General features: G+C 49.3%; 3 non-coding genes across 3 annotated transcripts; all 3 read right to left on the reverse strand.

Annotated features, from left to right (window-relative positions):
* Window positions 1–4,364: 4,364 nt before the first annotated feature.
* Window positions 4,365–4,436, reverse strand: TRNAT-UGU (transfer RNA threonine (anticodon UGU)). Its single transcript has one exon. It is a non-coding gene; the product is annotated as a tRNA-Thr (tRNA).
* A 5,084-nt stretch (window positions 4,437–9,520) lies between these two features.
* Window positions 9,521–9,592, reverse strand: TRNAT-UGU (transfer RNA threonine (anticodon UGU)). The gene has a single exon. It is a non-coding gene; the product is annotated as a tRNA-Thr (tRNA).
* Window positions 9,593–10,565: 973 nt separating this feature from the next.
* TRNAT-UGU (transfer RNA threonine (anticodon UGU)) lies at window positions 10,566–10,637 on the reverse strand. Its single transcript has one exon. It is a non-coding gene; the product is annotated as a tRNA-Thr (tRNA).
* Between the last annotated feature and the right edge of the window lie 11,060 nt (window positions 10,638–21,697).

Raw genomic sequence — 21,697 nt, forward strand, 5'->3', positions numbered from 1 at the left:
GTTTTTGAGTCTTTCACATTGGCTGTACGCAAACTTAGGTTCCTCGTCCCCAAGACCATTCTGCCTCTGTCTGGCACGCTCCATACCTGGCAGGTGCCTCCCTGGTGAGGAAATTCATCGCGGCCACAAATAACGCCAGCCTCCGACAAATTAGAGTAGCGGATCGAGAAATAAAAAAAAAAATTTACGCGTTTACTGCCACGAAGACAAAATTACTGCATTGCATTGGTCAAAACGACGAAGCATCTTGCTGTATGGGATGAATATCTTAGCGCTGTGCATATTTAGATCACTGGGAAAACAATGCAGATAAATAAAGAAGGTGTGATGGGACGTGTCTGTAGCTACTACCATACGACTGGCATACGCGGCTAATGCACGAGCTTTGACTGATTCGGTGACTTCGGTAACAGCGTCACGTATTCCGGGACCATTTGCGTTCGGAAGTCTGATTACATGCTGAAAAATATAATATTCTAGATGCTACATCACACATATATCTTCAAATTTAACTACGGCGTGTATCTTTAGCCACCATATTTTGTTTGTAGGTGGGCTGATCATGGGCACAAAATTAGCGTTTGGTGTCGCACATAATGCAATGCAGAATTTATTCGCTTCCTTTTTTTTCACTCAAAATTTGTGAATGTAACCGATTTCAAAGCTACGTTGTGGAATGCAGTTCATGGGCGAGAAGTTGTTTCCTCCTATTTTCTTCGGGCAGTTGTCGGGCTTTTAGTTTCCGATTTTTATTAGCATATGTTCGTCATTATTTCTTTTCCTTCACTGCTCTCGTAAGGAATGAACTAGATGGCGAGATGCTCTGCACAGAATCGGCAGCACTGTACACTTCTCTTCAGGCGTTTTGTAAAGGAATCAGATGCTTTGCACTGGAGCGAGAGGTTTTGTTCTGCCGGACTTTGTCGGGCGAGCGGATGTAAAAGACGCAAATTTTGGCCTTCGTGGCACTGTGGCCTAGTTGTTTTCAGAAGTGTAAATTTAAGAAAGTGGGCATGCATGATATATAATTAAATTCGCAGCCAAATATGCAACAACGAAGTCGCTTAATAATTACATAAAAATGAATGCAACTCGTTTCTGTCGCGGCCTACTAATCAGTATTCCTGTCGCATGTGTCCTGTAAAATTCATATGTTTGCTCATAATTGTGTTCTTTCACAAACCGTCAATAAGACGTCTGATCAATTATCCCTCCAAAACAACTTTAACGAGATTCAGGATAGTAGCTGTCCGTGTAGAAGTCATAAATACGCTCTTGGAGCTATCAAGCCACAATAATAATAATTGGTTTTTTGGGGGAAAGGAAATGGCGCAGTATGTCTCAAATATCGTTGGACACCTGAACCGCGCCGTAAGGGAATGGTAAAGGAGGGAGTGAAAGAAGAAAGGAAGAGAGGTGCCGTAGTGGAGGGCTCCGGAATAATTTCGACCACCTGGGGATCTTTAACGTGCACTGACATCGAACAGCACATGGGCGCCTTAGTGTTTTTCCTCCATAAAAACGCAGCCGCCGCCGTCGGGTTCGAACCCGGGAACTCCGGATCAGTAGTCGAGCGCCCTAACCACTGAGCCACCGTGGCGAGGCAATCAAGCCAAAATCCTGGTTTCTCTTCTTTGCAAAGGTGGCATGCAACAGTTGGGGTTGCATAGTTCGCTGCTTTTGTGGCGCTTTTCGGCGTTTAGGTCAAGCTGGAGTGCCACCAATCAAAACGAGCGAAATGATGTGCCTCTGGATAAAAACGGTCACTTTCGTTACAGTACACCGCACACCTATTAATTATGCGCCCTTATATGCCATAACTACTCATTACCTACGTACTCTAGTCAATTGGGCTTATTTCACTCACGCAATACTCGGTGGATAGAGTTTTAATTACCTACTAGAATTTCAATTGTTCCCAGCCTCTGCTGATAGCAATGCTTTAATACATTCATTAACTTTAATATCAAAACGTTCATCCTCGAGTAACTGTGCGTTAAACTTCAGAAGTTGCCACGAGAACCGAGATTTCTTTTTTATTTTCCCAGGGTAAACGTAATTAAGCTGTGGTCGGTAAATGACATGTGTTTCACCTCGTAGCTATTGCACAATGGAATCAGATCAAGCGACACATACGCTCTGTCAAGTCTCGCGTGACTTTCACCCTAGAAGTGACTAAAATGCGGCGCTACCGAAAGAACTTCAGCAACATCATCTAAACCATTTTCTTGCACAATCGAATTCAACAATTCCGCACTTTTGTCACGAAGGAGTCTTTTTGTAATTCTATCCTCTGCTTTTCAAACGCAGTTAAAGTCGCCCAAAAGCACAATTAACCGCTCAGAGCACACATATTTTTCAAGGCGCTTAAAATATTCCTTGCGCTAGTTCTCCCTGTTAGGGGCATACACGCATATGACCCTCCATAGCAAATTGCAATAAAAAAAATCAACTACAACCAAACGGCCAGTTTGACGCACAGTTATATTCTGCTCGACAATCCCCAGAGAATTCCTAATAAATACAGCTACGGCACAACCGCCCGATGTGCCAGAATAATGGCACACACAAACACTGTAGCGTGCCGTAAAAGGCTGCACCATATGGTCCGCCTGTTCTTGCCTTTCGACTTTCGTCTCCTGTGCGGCTATTATATCTAGTTCATTGTTGACGAACAGCCGGCTTAGTTGGTACTGACGCTTCTTGGAAGCCAGTCCCCTGACATTGTTTCAATGCGCAACGCTCTAAGAGGTGTAGAAGCCATCTAGTTTAGGTACAGGAGCCATATGGTGCATACCTCGGGACACAAGGCAACGGTGCGGGTGACTTGCCTAGTGTAATGTGTTCGATGGGTGCGGGGACGGTAATCAACGTCTTTTGCATAAGTGCCTCTTGCGTATGGACTGGAAAATCAGCCCATGCAGTCTGTCACCGAAAAAGGCCATCTCACGCCCACAGAAACCACTCACAGGGCACTCACTCCAACTAAGGGGGCGGCTTATCCGCCGCTCGTTGATGGGCCTGTACTACATTCGGCCGCGGTTTCAACGTCGGTCGCCTGACACCAACAGTCTTCTGCGGTGGCTCGTCGCCTTGGCTCACTTTGGGCTCTCCATTCGCACTGTGCTCGTGCGGTCGCTTCCCTGCTTGGTTGCTGGTTGATGCATGTGACACTTCCATGCTGTCACCATGCTGGGGAACGACGGGAGCTGACGCCCCACTGCTCAAGACTTCGTCCGTTGGCGCCTTAACTTCTGCAGGCTGCGCTACCTGTTGCTGCCGCTTACTGCTGGGCTCCTCTACGCTTGTGGATATTTCCGGAGGGGGCACAGCTGGGGCCTTCTCCACCCTGTCCCCTGCCTCTGTTGCAGCATCTTTTGCGTCAGCCTCGTCCATGACAAGTTCGGACGAAATGTCAGTGTTGACTGGGACGGCAGCACTCGCGTACGTGCGTACGCAGCTGTTTTCTTCGTGCCCGTAGCGACGACAGGCGCCGCATCGTGGAACTTTGCATTCACGGCGAATGTGCCCAGTACCGTGGCAGCGCAGACAGAGCGGAGCTCTGCCCGGTACAACCACGAGAGCCAGCTCACCGCCCACCCTGACTTCGTGAGGGAAGTCTTCCAGCTTCACGCCAGGATTCATTTTCAATGAAACCAAGCGTGTCGTCGACCCCTTGCTGGCGACACTCTGGACGCGACACCGCTCCTTGGTGACTTCGCTCACCTTGCCGTACGGAGCAAAGGCTACCCTCACGTCTTCGTCGGGCACGTTGTGCAGCAAGTGCAGCTTGACGCGGGCGTCCTGGTTTGCCGGGTCGATGACGAGACAGCGGCGGTCCTTGACAATCAGTTCGCCGGCAGAAAGAATTTTCGTCACCGCCTCGGCACTCGCGAAAGTAACAGCCCATACATGGCTCATGCGATACGCCCCCAAGGCGATAACCTCGGGGAGCAGCATCAGCTGAGCCAGTGCATCCCTGAAATCTTCGACCTGATAAGGACGGGCCCGCACGTCAGCGTGCAAAAAAACTGTGTTTAACACAACACGTCCGGTAGGAAGGGTAGGCAGAATCACCTGATATTTTTCATCCGAGGAAAAAGCCCTGTTTCCGCGGCCAGACATGGCCGCTGTAGCTGCTCCAACGGAGCCCGTCATCGCACGTCCGTCACGCTCGGCGGCCGGAAGTCGAATCGCTCTGCCACTGAGCTATAGCGGCGCTTCTTACAGCTACCCCCTCCGGAGCAAGCATACGAGGAAGTACTCGCGCCTGTCGCAACGTCCTGTCTATGGATGTCTATCTCGTCGCATTAACTAGTGTACTCATTTTTACCTAACAAAAGAAAAAAATGTTGAAAGGCATCAGCCACCAGTGAGGACCGAACTCACGACCGCTGGTTTACAAGACCAGCGCTCTGCCATTGAGCTATAGCGGCGCTTCTAACAGTTTTTTTTCTTTATTACCGGTATGATCACATTCAATGTACAGACAAAACACACCAGCCAGTCTTCGGTTGGAGGAGTAGGGTTAAAATATCTTCAGGCACACCAAATCGTCAAATAGATTAATCCACTCAGAGGGGTCAGGTAATGCCTGATAGACTTCTCTCATGCAGATCATACGCTGGATAAAGTTTTCGCCTACAGAGTGAACAGTAACATCTGCATGGCGGACTGCCATTCGGGTTTGCCACAGTCTGTGGAGGCCCAGTAGCATCAACATATCAAAGGGAATGCCTTCATCACACTTCACTGGGAGAAACCGAATCCCGTATGGCGTTATTGGTAGTTGTTTTTTAAGAGTTCGCTGCAGAATGTTCCAGTGGATCATAGGGTCCCTACAGTCAATAAATACGTGTTCAATAGTTTCTGTTTTTTTGCAGAGTAAGCAGTTTATTGTCCAGGGTACAAATATCCCTTTCTGATCTAGCCACGCTTTTACGGGGAGTATGTTCGTGTGCCGCTTAGAGAAAAAGGATTTGACAGAAGGTATTACCGGCATTTCTTTAACCCGTTTTAAAACGTCCTTTCCTGGGCCACCACAGTAAACAGACCTGTACAATGGTGTAGGCAGTAGATTTTCAATTAAGTCCACGTATAGTTTCTTCTTCGTGACAGAACATAGGTAATCCATTGAAAACCTTGCATGCAACATGCGGAAGGAAACAACAACTTCATGAAAGTAACCAGTCACACGGCGACATGTCTTATATCACTTGTAGTCAAAATAAATTCAGGAAGCGCTTTCGCATGTCGAACTTGAATGACTGTGCGCAAAAAACTGTCGCTTTGGTCACGCAGAAAAAAGAAACGCGACACAATCTGTCTGATAAACAAATGAGAAAGACCTAGGCCTCCATCGCGGACTGAGCGGAAAAGGTTGGTACGACTCACCCCCTCCCATGTTGAGTCCCATATAAACACAGCAAAAACCCGATGCATTTTCTGTACATTTGCGCGGGCCATTAACAGCACTTGCAACACCATACCAAACTTTAGCTTTCAAAAACAAATTGCAAGCAGAGGCACGTGCAAACACTGAAAGGCCGCGACCGTGCCAGTTTCCCGTCCTCTCCTTCATTTTCTCTGTTGCATCGCTCCAGTACCTTGCGGGTTCCTGATAATGCTCGAAAGGCACACCAACATACGTCGGAGGTGTGCCTGTCCATGTCGCACAAGCAAACCTTTCTGGCTTGATGTCCCAGTTACCGTGCCATATACCAACACTCTTTTCCCAGTTTATCTCTGAGCCCGTCAGCTTACAGAAAGCCATAGCAAGGTTGACCACTTCTAACACACTCTAACTATCTTGACAGAATACGGCTATGTCATCAGCATACGCCAAAAGTTTTACCTCAGTAGAGGGCATTTTGAAACCTCGTATTGATGTTTGGTGAATTACGGCTAAACAAAAAGGTTCGACATATATTGCAAACAAGAGGGGAGACAGTGGACAACCTTGCCTTAGTGAAGATTGCACTGGGACCGTTTGTGTTAGTGACTTATTTATTATGAGCTGGGTACAGCAATCTCGATAGGCCATCATTACACCGTCTAAAATTGAGCTGCGTACATTTGCATGCTTCAATATGCAGAAGAGGACCTCGTGTGACACCTTGTCGAAAGCTTTCGCCAAATCGAGTTGCAATAAGGCCACTTGGCCGTCCATGTCGTCACAGCATTCTGACACATTTCTTGCTACGTGAGTGCTCGTGAAGATCGCTCTACCTTTGATGCCGCAGGTTTGATGCGGCCCAACTAAGTGCTTGGTCATCGTTTGCACCAGCTTCGCGAGGACTTTCATAAAAAACTTTGTAATCGGTGTTGGTGAGGCTGATAGGCTTGTATGAACCTACCGACAGCAGCTTGGCACGGTCATCATTCTCAGGAATCAAAACGAGATGAGCAGCCGTGAAGGACGGTGGCCCCTGCCTTATTTTATACGCCCCAGTGATAACGCGATGTAACACATGCTAGTTTATGGGCGAAAACCTTGTAAAATGTGGCTCCCAAGCCATCTGGTCCCTGGGACTTTCTTGCCGGCAATTCGCCGATAGCGGCCTCGATTTCGCGAACACTTCTCTCTTCCTCAAAGCTGTCTCTGACGTCATCTGCTATCTTTGGCATATATGTCATGAATTATGTGATGAAAGTGGCACAAGAGTAACGTTGCTAAACAAGTCGCGATAATATTCCACGAACGCATGTTCTATCTTTTCCTGCTCACCCGACACCTCGTTCTTATAGCGGATCTGTTTGACTTCATTTTTTGATGCATACCTTTTCTCGTCAGAGAGCATTTATTGGGTGCTTCCCCGAGCCATAATCGTTCGCCTCGTGCACGAATCATAGCTGCCTTATATCTTTCATTGTCTATCACCTCAAGTTCACTTTCGGGTTTTCTTATTTCGTCTGCCACTTTTTCAGGCTCCAAACTCACTGTGTTTAGCAAGTATTCTAGTTGGCTTTTAATATCTTTTTTCATTCTTCATCTCATTTAGACTCTTGATGCTTGCTGTATCAATCGCTGTCATTTTAACTTCATTTTTGAATTGTTCCCAGGCAGCCGAATAATTTTCTGACTCATCATTCACTAGCCGCCCTAGTTTTTACTCAACTGCTTCAACGAAAGGTTCATCATTGAGCAGTTTAGCGTTCAACTTCCACAGGTGCCAGTTAAATCGTAGGTGCTTTTGCTTATTGCCAATGTTGAAACTCACAAGGCTGTGATCAGAGAATGAAACAGGTATAACGTGGTAACTATTGCAAAGAGGAATTAGAGCTATGGACACGTAAACTCTGTCAAGCCTTTCTTGGCTGCCTTGTTGGGTGTGAGTGAACTGCGGCCGCCCGCCGCTTGTTATTGTGTGACCCACCTCCTCCAAGTTATAGTCCACCACCAAGGAGCTAAGTAACTCGGCGCTCCTATCATGTACGTATGCTACTCTAGATCTATCGTCAGAAAAGCAAACGCAATTAAAGTCTCCCAGCAGAATAAGATGCCTTTCACAAGGCAGATACTGATTAAGGTGTTCAAAGAAAATTCATCTCTCACTGACATTGTTCGGAGCATAGACACACACCAGACGCCACTTTTCTCCCGACAACGAAAAATCCAAGACGATGAGGCGACCATTTTCAGACACAGTAATCATTTCCTCAATAATCCCCACACTTTTGCGTATCAATACAGCACAGCCAGCAGATTTTCCAACGGCATGGCATACACAGACATTATAAATCGTTGTGAAAGGTGACACCATATGATCAGTCTGCTCTTGTTGTTCCACCTTTGTTTCTTGTACCGTAATTAGATCTAGCTCATTCTCCATGCAAAGGTGGCTAAGCTGGTATTGCCGTCGCCTTGCAGCCAAGCCCCTAACATTGTCGCTATGCGTAGCGAAGAATTTAAGTTATTTTCCATTTTGAATCAAGCAGCATGATACCAATGATGTCATTACAAACATGACTGACACTTTTCTCTCACTTCTAAGGTGAAAAATTACAACATGGCACACGCAAACCAAGCCCAGTATAATCTTGAACCGTAGCTCGAATGTGTTGCTAGTAGTTGCAGTTGTTCCTTCCATTTCGAGTCAGTAGTAGCCCGGCGCCTCGACGGCACCCAGTTTGTATGCTAAGTGGGCGTCACCGCCACACTTCTATTTGGCGGGATTTTCGGTTTCGGGCGTAGCGTCGGCCGGCGCACACCAGGCGTCTTTGGCGGGGGTTCATCGCTATTCGGCTCGCTTGGTTGATCATCGTGGGTAGCTAACCCGTCATGAGTTCTCTTCACCACCATACCACTTGTGCCTGTCTAGCTGGCGTCCATTGCCTCAGCTTTATTCGTAGTATTTCTTTCGTCGTGCGTACTTAGAGAGCTTGCACCCGTAGTCGTGTTCGTAGCAGTGTGCTACAGTTTAGAAGTAGTGGGAGACGGAGAATCACTAGCCTTGTGGTCACCTCCGGACATCTGTTCTGGAGACTTCGCGTCCCCGCCACTCTTCTCCTCTGCTCCTTTCGAAGCTTCCTCAACTTCGGCTTCATCGATCAGCAGGTCGTTGACGTCTACGTCACTCGTAGCTTTCTGCGTGACAGAGGCATACGTCTTCACGCACTGCTCTTCTCCGTGGCCGTGTCGGTGGCATAGTGAGCAGCGTGACACGCGGCAGTCGCGTCGAATGTGGCCGGTATCGCGACAGCGCAAGCATAGCGGGGCCCGGCCGGGCACCACAAGGTCCAGTTCATCTGCAACACGGATCTGAAGGGGTAGGTCGTCCACTGTGACGCCCGTCTTCAAATTTAAGGCAACCGAGCGTGTCGAGGACGCTTTGTCTTGCACACCTTGAGCACGCCAATGTTCCCGGGAGACGTCCGTCACTCAGCCGTACGGCAGAAGCGCCGCCAGTATGTCATCGTCCAGTACATTGTGAAGCGTCCAGTGAAGCTTGATACGCAAAGCTTGGTTGTTAGGATATATCACAACGCACCGCCTTTCCTTCACAATCAATTCCTTCAGAGCCAAAAGCTTATGCACACCGCCTCCGTTTTTGAAGGTTACAGCCCATGCATGACTCATCTGATACGCCCCCAGGGCGAGAACTTCAGACAGTAGGCCAAGGCTAGCCAGTGTGTCATGGAAGTTTTCAACACGGTATGTCCTTTCACGAGCGTCGGCATGCAAAACAAGAGTGCTGAAAACAACTCGCCCTGTAGGTAGCTGAGGCAAAAACACTTGGTAATCCGGGTCGTCCCAGCCAGAAATCCTGTTACCGCGGCTCTGCTGGGCCGCTGAAGCCGCTCCTACGGAGCCCATGACACACACGCCCGCTCGCCTCGGCGTCCGGAAATATAATCGCCACTGAGCTATAGCAGCGCTTCTTACAGCAGCTCCTTCGGAGCAGTCATTAAGGAACCAAGCGCGCCTCTCGCTGCGTCGTGACTCAGGATTTCTATCTCATCGCATTAATTAGCACACTCATGTTTGCCTAACAAAATAAAGAAAACCTGGCCAGACTTCAGCCGCCAGTGAGGATAGAAGTCACGACCGCTGGTTTACAAGACCAGCGCTCTGCCACTGAGCTATAGCGGCGCTTCTTACAGCTACCCCCTCCGGAGCGAGCATACGATGAAGTATTCGCGCCTGTCGCAGCGTCGTGTCTATGGATGTCCATCTAATCGCATTAACTAGCACACTCATGTTTACCTAACAAAATAAAAAAATATCACACTTCAGCTGACAGTGAGGATCGAACTCACGACCACTGGTTTACAAGACCAGCGCTCTGCCACTGTTTTTTTTATTGTCTGGCTTTGGTCCATAACATTTAACCAAGAACACTTAACAAAAAACACACAAAACGCTATGTACTTACGACACTGTCGTGGTCAGCCAGCATGAGTCTGGCTTCGCCATATGAAAATTCACGTGACATACAGAGCGGCTCTAGTCTTGAGAGCCACTCGGGAGGCTCCGCAGCGGCTTTCTGGATGGCCAGAAAGCAGTCCATTCTTTCTCGAAAATAAATTCGGGCAGGTCGTGCTTCTTTATCGCAATAATAGCCTGCCATTATGGAGCGCCATATAAAGTGGAGGCCCAAGGGCATTATAAGATCAAATGGTATCCCATTCTCATTATCCGTGCTTAAATAACGAATTCCCTGCGCGTCAAGCGGTAGCTCTTTCTTTATTGTTCTTTGTAACACATCCCAAAAATAAACCCCTTCCCAGCAATGCAAAAAACATGGTATATTGTTTCTTGCTTGTTTAAAGTTAAGCAGTTCGATCCCCCCGGTAAAAAGAAATCCTTTCCCGCTAAAAACTTTTTAAATAAACAAATGGTCAGACTTCAGCCGCCAGTGAGGATCGAATTCAAGACCGCTGGTTTACGAGACCAGCGCTCTGCCACTGAGCTATAGCGGCGCTTCTTACAGCAGCTCCTTCAGATCAGACATTAGGGAAGCGCTCGCGCCTCTCGGTGCATATTGAATATGGATTTCTATCTCATCGCATTAATTAGCACACTCATGTTTACCTAATGAAATAAAAAAAGATGGTCAGGCTTTAGCCGCCAGTGAGGATCGAACTCACGACCGCTGGTTTACAAGACCAGCGCTCTGCCACTGAGCTATAGCGGCGCTTCTTACAGCAGCTTCTTCGGAGCAGGCATTAGGGAAGCGCTGGCGCCTCTCGGTGCGTCGTGACTATGGATTTCTATCTCATCGCATCAATTAGCACACTCATGCTTAGCGGCTGATAAGCCCCAACGGACAGCAGCTTAACCTGGTCCTCACTCTTGGGTACTAAAACCACGTGTGCTGTTTTAAATGATGGTGGAACTTTCTTTGTTTCATAAATTTTATTGAAGACGCAGTGGAGAGCTTGGGTGAGTTCGTCTTTGAAACTCTTATAAAAATCACTACATAGGCCGTGAGGTCCAGTTGAGTTTCCGGCACTCATCTCTTCGATTGCTCTTCCGACTTCGCTTACGCTGATTGGTTCCTCCTGCCCTTGTTTTATTTCGTCTCCAAGCTTTGGCATACGTGACAAGAACGTGTCTGTAAAACCCCTCTTCTTCAAGCCGACGTCGACCAAACAATTCCCGATACCGCTCAACAAAACCTAACTGAATCACTTTCCGACAATTCGTTACCTCGTTTCTGTACCCGATTTGTTTAACTTGCATTTGAGTCGCGTACTTTTCAACCCTAAGCGAGCGTTTTGTAGGCACTTGGTCAAGCCAGAGACGTTCAGCACGCGCCCGTATCAAGGCAGCTGTATACTTGTTTATTTTTTGTTCGATAATCTCAAGTTTACTTTTCTTTCTCGTATTTTTTCCACTATCTTCCCGGCTGGAACTTTCCAGGCTTACGAGCAAGTCAAGTTGGCAATGTAGTTCTTCTTCTTCAACACGTTTGTCGTGGCATATAATGCTTGCTCTTTCAATCGCGATTATTTCTTCTTGCTGTTTGAAATCTTCCAACCTAATTTCCCGGTTCCCAGCCTCTGCTGATAGCAATGCTTTAATACATTCATTAACTTTAATGTCAAAACGTTCATCCTCGTGTAACTGTGCGTTAAACTTCCGAAGTTGCCACGAGAACCGAGATTTCTTTTTTATTTTCCCAGGGTAAACGTAATTAAGCTGTGGTCGGTAAATGACATGTGTTTCACCTCGTAGCTGTTGCGCAAATGAATCAGATCAAGCGACACATACGCCCCGTCAAGTCTTGCGTCACTTTCACCCTGATAGTCAGTAAAATGCGGCGCTACCGAAAGAACTTCAGCAAGATCATATAAACCATTTTCTTGTACAATCGAATTCAACGATTCCGCACTTTTGCCACGGAGAAGTCTTTTTGTAATTCAGTCCTCTGTTTTACATACGCAGTTAAAATTGCCCAAAAGCACAATTAACCGCTCACAGCACACGTAGTGTTCAAGGCACTTTAAAAATTCCTTGCGCTCGTTCTTCCTGTTAGGGGCATACGCAAATATGTCCTTCCACAGCAAATTGCAAAAACATTCAACCACATCAAACGGCCACAGTTTGACAAAAAAACCTTTTTTCGACAGTCCCCAAAGAATTCCTAATAAATACAGCACAACCACCCGATGTGCCAGACGAATGACACACACAAATTTTGTAGTGTCTCGTAAAAGGCTGCACCATATGGTCCGCCTGTTCCTGCCTTTCAACTTTCGTCTCCTGTGCGGCTATTATGTCTAGTTCATTGTTGACGAACAACCGGCTTAGTTGGTACCGACGCCTCTTGCAAGCCAGACCCCTGACATTAATTGTTGCAATACGCAACGCTCCAAGAGGTGTCAAAGCCATCTAGTTTAGGTACAGGAGCCATATGGTACGTACCTCTGGACATGAGGCGAGGGTGGAGGGCGACTTGCCTAGTCCAAGGTGCTGAGCTATGTCCCCGAGACGCGTACGAGCGATGCGAATTGTCGATTGATGGTCCGCAGCGTCCTCATGCACATGCGGCTTCCCAGAGAAACGTCCGGTGGCGTTCAGAAGCACGTCTAAAGAGTATTCTTGAGTTTTTTTCCCGAACACAGACACATATTCGCTGCCTGCCCATCTTAAAGATGATCGACGAAGAGTTGATAACACCAACACGTTCACACTGGAGCTATGGAGGCAGTATACCCGCCTGCCGCGTGTCGGCGGAAAAGTTCGGCCGTGGCTTTAGCGTCGAGCGTTTGACTACCGGTGTCTTCGGCGGCGGTTCATCATTGCCATCAGGCTGCAGCTTCTCGCCGACGCTCAAGTCATGCGACCGTTTCACAGCTGTCTTAACGGCCTCTTCTTTCTTTGTGTCCATGGCGTCATTGTCATCATTCTCCACGCTGCCAGGGCGGTCATCCGCGACGTTCGTCAGGTCCGTCACCTTGTCATTGTCTTGTCGAGAGCCTTGCTCCACTAATGCCGTAGCTGCTACTTTACTGGCCGTCATCGTCACCTTTTCTTGTAGAGGCGTCAACATAGGTCCATATTTCACAATTGTTTGCCCAGTTGTTTTGGCTGCTTGTTCTGCGTCCGCTTCATCCATCAGATGCTCGGAAGCATCTTCACTGGAGCCAGGTCCTGCGAGGCTCGCGTAAGTGCAAGAACACTGGCCTGGCATTAGGGAAACGCTCACACCTCTCGTTGCGTCGTGACTATGGATTTCTGTCTCATCGCATTAATGAGCGTATTCATGCTTGCCTTACAGAAAAGAAAAGATTGTTGAGAGACTTCAGCCGCCTGTGATGATCGAGCTCACGACCGCTGGTTTACAAGACCAGCGCTCTGCCACTGAGCTATAAGGGTACTTCTTTTTTTGTTCTTTATTGCCTTGAAACAAACAAATAAGCACCTCAGCTACACTTGAGCCGGTGCAGAGGAATTAAAATCTTTTCAAACGAACCAAATCATCAAAAACAGAAGCCCACTCTGGTTGCTCAGGCTGCACCCTGAAAGCTTCACGTAGCTAAATAGCACTCTCAATGAAATTTTCACGTGCAGAGCGAATGTCGACATCTGAGTGTCGCACCACCATTCGTGTGTTCCACAGACCGTGGAGTCCGAGAAGCATACTCAAATCATAGGGCACTTCTTCATTTTGCACTGAGAGCAATCGGATTCCGCAAGGGTTTAAGGGAATATCTTTCTTAATCGTTCTTTGGAGGACATCCCAAAGAAAGATGGGGTCCTAGCCCTCTAAGGAAACGTTGTGATGACCCCCATAATGCGCAGGTCCACACGGGACGGAGAGGCAAAGAGACACCGTATGGCTCAGTTTAAACAAACAGGTATATTCAATAATTACACATGATTAAGATTATACATTAGAGGCTGGGGCGTCCGAGCTTACGTGCCGACGACTTCATGGGGGCGATGGAGTGGCTCCGGAGTTGGGCTCGAGCGATTGCTGGCAGAAGCTGCACGCCGTCGGGCTTCGGCACTGAAGGCTCTCTTGGCGAACGATGTCGTCCTCAGCGTGTATGCAGTAGAATTTCAATAGTCGTCCGTTTCTTCGAGGATGGTTCACAAACCCTTCCTCTAGTGTCGTTCGGCTTGGAAGGTGAACAGGAGGCGAGCTTGTAGATGATGACAGCAGAGCATAATTTTACAACATACATATACAGAGAGTTAAACTGGAAAAAGCAGAACTGAATTTACAAAAGAACAAACTTTGCACTACTTTACTCATTGACCGGGCAGGTTAGTGCCTAAGTAGCATCACATTACATGCTAAGCATGGAGCCCCAGCTCAGACTGGACTGCATCCGTTTACATGTGCTTTTAAGCACTTGATTAACAAAGGACTAAGGGCGGTCATTTCCAGTGGCCCGCCCAAAGCATCAATTCTCCAATCCAAAATAACATGCGAGATGGGGACCACCCCTTTGGGTTGGGCTTAGCCTCGAACCCAGAGTCTGTTAACAATACAAACTAAATAAACAACAAAAACGCCACCACTCTCTCTCAAGTGAGAGTATACACAGGCTCTCTCTTCGGAGCTAATTCACTAGCGCCTGTCTTTCCACATTCTTGGCGAGTACTGCCTGTCCGCCATGACAGGTGTCCGTCGCGGCCCTTCTGGGAAGCTGTGGGTGCCTTCCCGGCGATAGCCCACGACAAAGGGGGGGGGGGAGGGAAAGAATGTCGTCTTCGCGGTAGCGCATAGCGTCGGCTGTGGTACGGCGCGCTCTGGCCCGCTGACAGCTCTCTTGTCCTGGAATGTAACCGGAAATTGGGGAGGATAAAGCCTGTTTCCCCGGGGCGGCGGCGGGTCCGGTTTTTCTGGTCGTCACTCAAAGAGCATGGCTGGGTAATTGATGATGCCGCTGTCACGGGTCTCCGTCTACGCCGCGCCGTCGAACGTGGATCCTCGTAGCACACACGGAATGTCACAACGTGTTCGATCGTGCCAGGCTTTTTACACAATAAACAATTTGTCGCCCATGACGCGAATATCTTATCACTCAGCCATGTTTTAACAGGGAGCGTACTGGTGTGGAGTTTGAAAAAGAATGTTTTAACTCCTGGCATAATGGGCATGAACTTAAATCGCTTTAAAACATCTTGCCCAGGACCACTACAGTGAGGTGACCAGTACAAAGGTATCGGCAGCGTCACATCAACAATATCTTTATACAATTTTCTCTTCGTGACATTGCAGAGGTAATCTGGGGAGAAACTTACTTCCAAGATTTTGCACGACTGAACAACCTCGCACAAGTAACCAGCCACAGCACCATTCATGTTTTCGCATGAAACTATTCTTCCAGGCAGCAGCCTCTGCAAGCGCAGTTGCATAACCGTTCTCAGAAAGGCATCACTTTGATCGCGGAGGAAAATGAACGCCAAACAACTTTATGCAAAAGCAAGTGCGCCATGCCAATCCTTCCGCTTTTGACAGTAAGAAATAAATTCCTTGGCTTGATTTTCTCCCATGCCGATGCCCAAGTATAAAGAGCAAAAACACGGTTCATTTCTTGAATAGCTTTCAGTGACGCACGCAATACATTCATAAGGTACCACTGCTTTGAGATCAAAAAATCATTGCAAACAGATGCACGGGAAAACATTGATAGTGGCCTCCATATCCACGCGTCAGCTTTATCTTTTGCTCTGCAAGTTTCTTCTATCCAGTGTAGGCTGGGATCCCGAAAGCAATCTAAAGGCACACCTAGGTACCGTGTTGGCAAGGTGGACCATAGCAGCCTACTGAATAATTCTGGTGCAGCGTCCCAATCACTGTGCCAGAACACAGAGCTCTTTGTGACATTCCGTGTGTGCTACGAGGATCCACGTTCGACGGCGCAGCGTAGACGGAGACCCGTGACAGCGGCATCATCAATTACCCAGCCATGCTCTTTGAGTGACGACCAGAAAAACCGGACCCGCCGCCGCCCCGGGGAAACAGGCTTTATCCTCCCCAATTTCCGGTTACATTCCAGGACAAGGGAGCTGTCAGCGGGCCAGAGCGCGCCGTACCACAGCCGACGCTATGCGCTACCGCGAAGACGACATTCTTTCCCTCCCCCCCCCCCCTTGTCGTGGGCTATCGCCGGGAAGGCACCCACAGCTTCCCAGAAGGGCCGCGACGGACACCTGTCATGGCGGACAGGCAGTACTCGCCAAGAATGTGGAAAGACAGGCGCTAGTGAATTAGCTCCGAAGAGAGAGCCTGTGTATACTCTCACTTGAGAGAGAGTGGTGGCGTTTTTGTTGTTTATTTAGTTTGTATTGTTAACAGACTCTGGGTTCGAGGCTAAGCCCAACCCAAAGGGGTGGTCCCCATCTCGCATGTTATTTTGGATTGGAGAATTGATGCTTTGGGCGGGCCACTGGAAATGACCGCCCTTAGTCCTTTGTTAATCAAGTGCTTAAAAGCACATGTAAACGGATGCAGTCCAGTCTGAGCTGGGGCTCCATGCTTAGCATGTAATGTGATGCTACTTAGGCACTAACCTGCCCGGTCGATGAGTAAAGTAGTGCAAAGTTTGTTCTTTTGTAAATTCAGTTCTGCTTTTTCCAGTTTAACTCTCTGTATATGTATGTTGTAAAATTATGCTCTGCTGTCATCATCTACAAGCTCGCCTCCTGTTCATCTTCCAAGCCGAACGACACTAGAGGAAGGGTTTGTGAACCATCCTCGAAGAAACGGACGACTATTGAAATTCTACTGCATACACGCTGAGGACGACATCGTTCGCCAAGAGAGCCTTCAGTGCCGAAGCCCGACGGCGTGCAGCTTCTGCCAGCAACCGCTCGAGCCCAACTCCGGAGCCACTCCATCGCCCCCATGAAGTCGTCGGCACGTAAGCTCGGACGCCCCAGCCTCTGATGTATAACCTTATCCATGTGTAATTATTGAATATACCTGTTTGTTTAAACTGAGCCATACGGTGTCTCTTTGCCTCTCCGTCCCGTGTGGACCTGCGCATTATGGGGGTCATCACACTGGTGTCAGAAGTGGGGTCTCAAAAGCAAATGTCCTCTGAATGCTGTGACATTCATGACTTCAAAATTGTAATCAAAAGGGAATCACGGGACTGATTGTGGGACTTTTACCCCCATTTGAGAGGCTTGAGGCACTGGAGGGCTTGAAAAAAAAATGACTGTATCTGAGGGAGCTCCCACTCCACAGCCGTCGCTCGGAGAAAGCATGCTGGCATTAGGAAGCGTCATTCCGACGTTTACGGGAGATAAGACAGGGGTTCCAATCTGCGATTTCTTTTCCATGCTAGAAGAGATTGGGAAAATGGGGGGATGGTCCGATGCTCAAATGCTGGGAATGGCGAGGTGTAAGATGGCAGGAGCTGCTCATGATTTTGCATGGCGAGACGAAAAAGTAAAATCCACAAAATCATTTGCGGAATTTAAGAAGCTCGCGTTTGAGCATTTTGACACTGAACCACGTCACGTGTGAGTACAGAGGTTCCGTGACGCCGGACAGATGGTAGGGGAGGACGTGCGAACGTTTGCGTCGCGGCTTCAGCGCTTAGCGCGCGATACGTTAAGCAGGGAGGAGGAAGGAGACCAGCTTAAGAAGAAATACGCGGAGGATATACTTAAAGAGGAAATGACCGCTTTGTTCGTGGCTGGTCTGCAAGACCCCATGCGCCGGTTCGTGCTCTCGCGCAAGCCGAGCAATTTCGACCAAGCCGTGGAGGCCGCATTGGATGAGGAACAAAATGAGGCGTTAACGACAGCCGCAGCGAGAGTACGCGTCTTAGAGAGAGCGGTGCTCAACCCTGAGGTTGCTCTCTTGACAGAGCGGTTAGATCGCTTAGAACAGCTGCTATCTCAGCAGGTAGAATGCCAGGTTGAAGCGCGCGCTCAACAGCGCCCATTCGCTGGAAACCGGAGACCGCCACAAAGCTACAGGCGCGGTATGCGAGATTTTGAAGAAATCGTATGCTTCGCTTGCCAGGGTTGCGGACACATCGCCAGGTTCTGCCAAAACGTGCGCCGTGGGGAGCCACAAAGAGAAGCAGGCGAGACACGCCCTAAGCAAGCCTACAGCGGGGCTCCAGATACCGAGTCAAAAAACTAGTTAGTCCTCCCCAGCCTGAGGAGCGTCGGGAGGGAGCAGTGGATGATGAGGTGGTGGTAGTTTGTGTGGCCGACGAGGCATGCCCTGTTGTGCGTTGTAAGTTAAATGGTTGTTGTATGGAATTGTTGATAGATACGGGGTCAAAGGTGACATTGCTTAAGGAGAGCAGTTTTAACACGCTTCGAAGGAAGGGGGACCGCGAGGTGTTGGAAGCGTCTGGTGGTATGGCAACCAAATTTGTAGGCATAACGGGGGATCCTCTTGGCATAAGTGGACTCTACCGGTTACACTTCTCTCTCGGCGGAATTGCATTGGAGCACCCCTGCTACGTATGCCCGGACACGGTGTCTCTGCCAAACGGAGTGTCAGGTATATTAGGGCAGGATTTTTTGAGAAAAGGGAAGGTAGTAGTCTCATTCTCTGAGGAAGAGGTTAATGCGGGCGGCTCAAAAGTTCCGTTTTTGAACAGGAGAGGGGCTGAGATTCGCATTACCGATATTGACACCCGTCAAACAGTGGGATCATTGGAGAAGGTATATTCGCGGGTTGCCGTCCGGCTGGTCGAGGAGGCGGTCGTCCTTCCTTGGTCGGAGCACATTTTGTACGCGTTTGTGCCTTCAGATGTAGAGAGCGGCGCCGTGGGAGTGCTTGAGCCGGTCGACTCTCTCAGCAATGGCCTGAAGGCAGCCGCGTGCCTCGTGACAGTTAATGACGCCCACAGAGTGCCCCTACGGGTGGTTAACTGTAGCCAGCAGCCACTGAGCCTTCCCAAGAACAAAACATTGGCTTTCTTCACCTCTGCGATAGAGCAACGTGAGCCCACCGATACGGTACTCGCAACTGTAGAGCATGCTAGTCCTTCGGCTGCTCCAAAGTTGTCGTTCGATCTTTCTCACGTAAATTCCAGGGAGAGGGAGGCTCTGGCTGGTTTGCTGAACGACTACTCGGAGGTATTCGCCGCGTCCAACCTGGATTTGGGCTGCTGTGGCGTTATAAAGCACAGGATAGAAACCGGCACTTCATCGCCCGTTTAACAGCGTGCGTACAGGATTCCTTACTCCCAACGTGAGGAGATGGAGCGGCAGGTGCAGGACCTGATTGATCGCGGCATTGTCGAACACTCAAAGTCACCCTGGGGAGCACCAGCACTATTGGTGGAAAAGCCAGATGGCTCGTATCGATTGGTAGTGGACTACCGCAAACTAAATGCCGTAACTCGCATCGATCCATACCCCATCCCCAATATACAGGAGACGCTTTCTCAGCTGGGCTCTGCCAGGTACTTCACGGTAGTGGACATGGCGGCGGGATTCTGGCAGATAGCAATGGATCCGGCAGATGCTGAGAAAACGGCATTCAACACGCCCTCAGGGCACTATGAATGGAAAAGAATGCCGATGGGTCTGGCCAACAGCCCTGCTGTCTGGCAGAGAACCGCTGATGTTATCCTGGCAGGTCTTCTGGGGAGGCTGTGCTTCGTGTATATGGATGACATTATCATATACAGTGGCAGTTTTGATAACCATTTGCGCGATATTGAGCAGGTTTTGGTGCGACTAAGAGCAGCGGGTCTCAAACTGAAGCCCTCTAAGTGCCAATTCCTCAAAAACGAGGTGAAATACCTCGGGCACGTTGTTTCAGCTGACGGCGTGCGACCGGACCCTGAGAAACTAAGGTGTGTCTCGGATTTTCCATCCCCGACTAGCGTCCGCCAGGTCCGGCAGTTTCTCGGCCTGATCGGTTACTACCGAAGGCACATAGAGGAGTTCGCCAAGCTCGCTAAGCCGCTCACCGCCTTAACAGCCAAAAATGTCGCCTTTAGTTGGGACGAAAACGCGGAGAATGCTTTTGGGGCCCTGAAAAGGAAGCTAATGAGTGCACCGCTGTTACGCCACCCGGATTTTAGTTTGCCCTTCGTTATGGCCACAGATGCGTCAAAGTTCGCAGTTGGTGCCGTGCTATCTCAGGTTATCGAGGGCAAAGAACATCCCGTTGCTTTTGCTAGCCGACATTTGAGCCCCACAGAGCAAAAGTACGGAGCTACGGAAAGGGAGTGCCTCGCCGTTGTCTGGTCAGTAAAGCACTTCAGATGCTACCTTTACGGCCGCAAATTCAAGCTAGTCACAGACTGCCATCCTCTGAAATGGGTGATGAGTGTCAGGGATTCTAGCTCGCGACTCGCTAGATGGAATCTACACCTGCAGGAATACTGCTTTGAAGTTGAGCACAAGTCAGGAAAGACACATCTGAATGCTGATGCACTCAGCCGCACAGCTGCCGTGGCAGCTATAGAAGAGTTTGTCCCCGTAGTCGACCCCGCCGAATTACGCACAGAGCAGTGCAAAGATCCTGACCTGAAGCGAATAATCGAAAGCTTAGAGGGCGCACCGTCTCATCCCGAACAGCTAGGTTATTTCATTGACAAAGACGGCACCCTGTGTCGGCGCACGAGGCCAACCAGGAAAGGGAGACCAGAGAAAACCGCTTGGGAGAGAGTCGTCATACCTCGGTCGTGGACAGAAAGGGTTCTTCGCGCGTTTCACGATGCGCCGTGCGCCGGTCATTTTGGCGTAGCGAAGACACGCAGGCGTGTGGAGCGTTTGTACTTTTGGAGTGGCATGCGACAGGATGTTAGAGACTACTGTGCGAAGTGTCATTCCTGTCTCGAAAGAAAAACACCCAAGGGACGAAGACCAGCTCCAATTCAGCCGTTCCCTGAGGTTTCGGCTCCCTTCGAGCGGACAGGTATGGACATAATGGGCCCATTGCCCACGACCACTTCCGGAAACAAGTACATTTTAGTATTTGTCGACCACCTTTCAAAATACGCGGAAGCGGTAGCACTCCCAGATCAGAAGGCAGACACGGTTGCAAGAGCATTTGTCGAACAGATCGTGCTCCGACATGGACCCCCGAGGCAACTCTTGACAGATCGGGGAACGAACTTCGTGTCGCAGCTAATGAGGAGAGTTTGCGAGCTGCTTAAGATCGCTAAGAAGCAGACAACACCGTACCATCCGGCTTGCAACGGCGCGGTGGAGCGACTGAACCAAACCGTGGCCGGGTTCCTGTCGCGTTTTGTTTCGCGCGACCAGCGGGACTGGGACTTGTGGCTCCCGTATGCAATGTTTGCCTACAATTCCGCAGCACACGAGAGCACGGGCGAATCGCCATTCTTTCTTCTCTACGGCCGAGACCCGGACCAGCCTAGTGAAGTGCCAGAGGGCCCCCGTCGTGTCCCATACGCTTTACTGGACGACTATAAGGTTGAGCTAGAATCGCGCTTGCAAGTGGCGAGGGACATCGCAAAGGAGTCCTTAAAGAAAGCGGCGAAGCGCAGGAAGGAGGTGCACGATCGCAGTGCTAGAGACGCGCCGTTTGATGTGGGGGACAGCGTGTACATTGAAAACTGCCAAAGGCAGATTGGGCTAGCTCGTAAGTTCCAGACGAAGTGGAGAGGACCGTGCGAGGTTGTCGAGAAGCTTTCTCCGGTAAACTTCAGAGTCCGAGACGTGAACCGGCGTTTGATAAGGATACACGCAAATCGCCTCAAGTCGGCACCGGTTCAGTATTCACGAAATGAGGAAAGGGAAAGCGCGGATTTTGATGGGGACAGAAGTGAAGCGGAGCGCGCA

Source organism: Amblyomma americanum, chromosome 6 (assembly GCF_052857255.1).
Source record: "Amblyomma americanum isolate KBUSLIRL-KWMA chromosome 6, ASM5285725v1, whole genome shotgun sequence".
NCBI classification, from domain to species: Eukaryota; Metazoa; Arthropoda; class Arachnida; order Ixodida; family Ixodidae; genus Amblyomma; species Amblyomma americanum.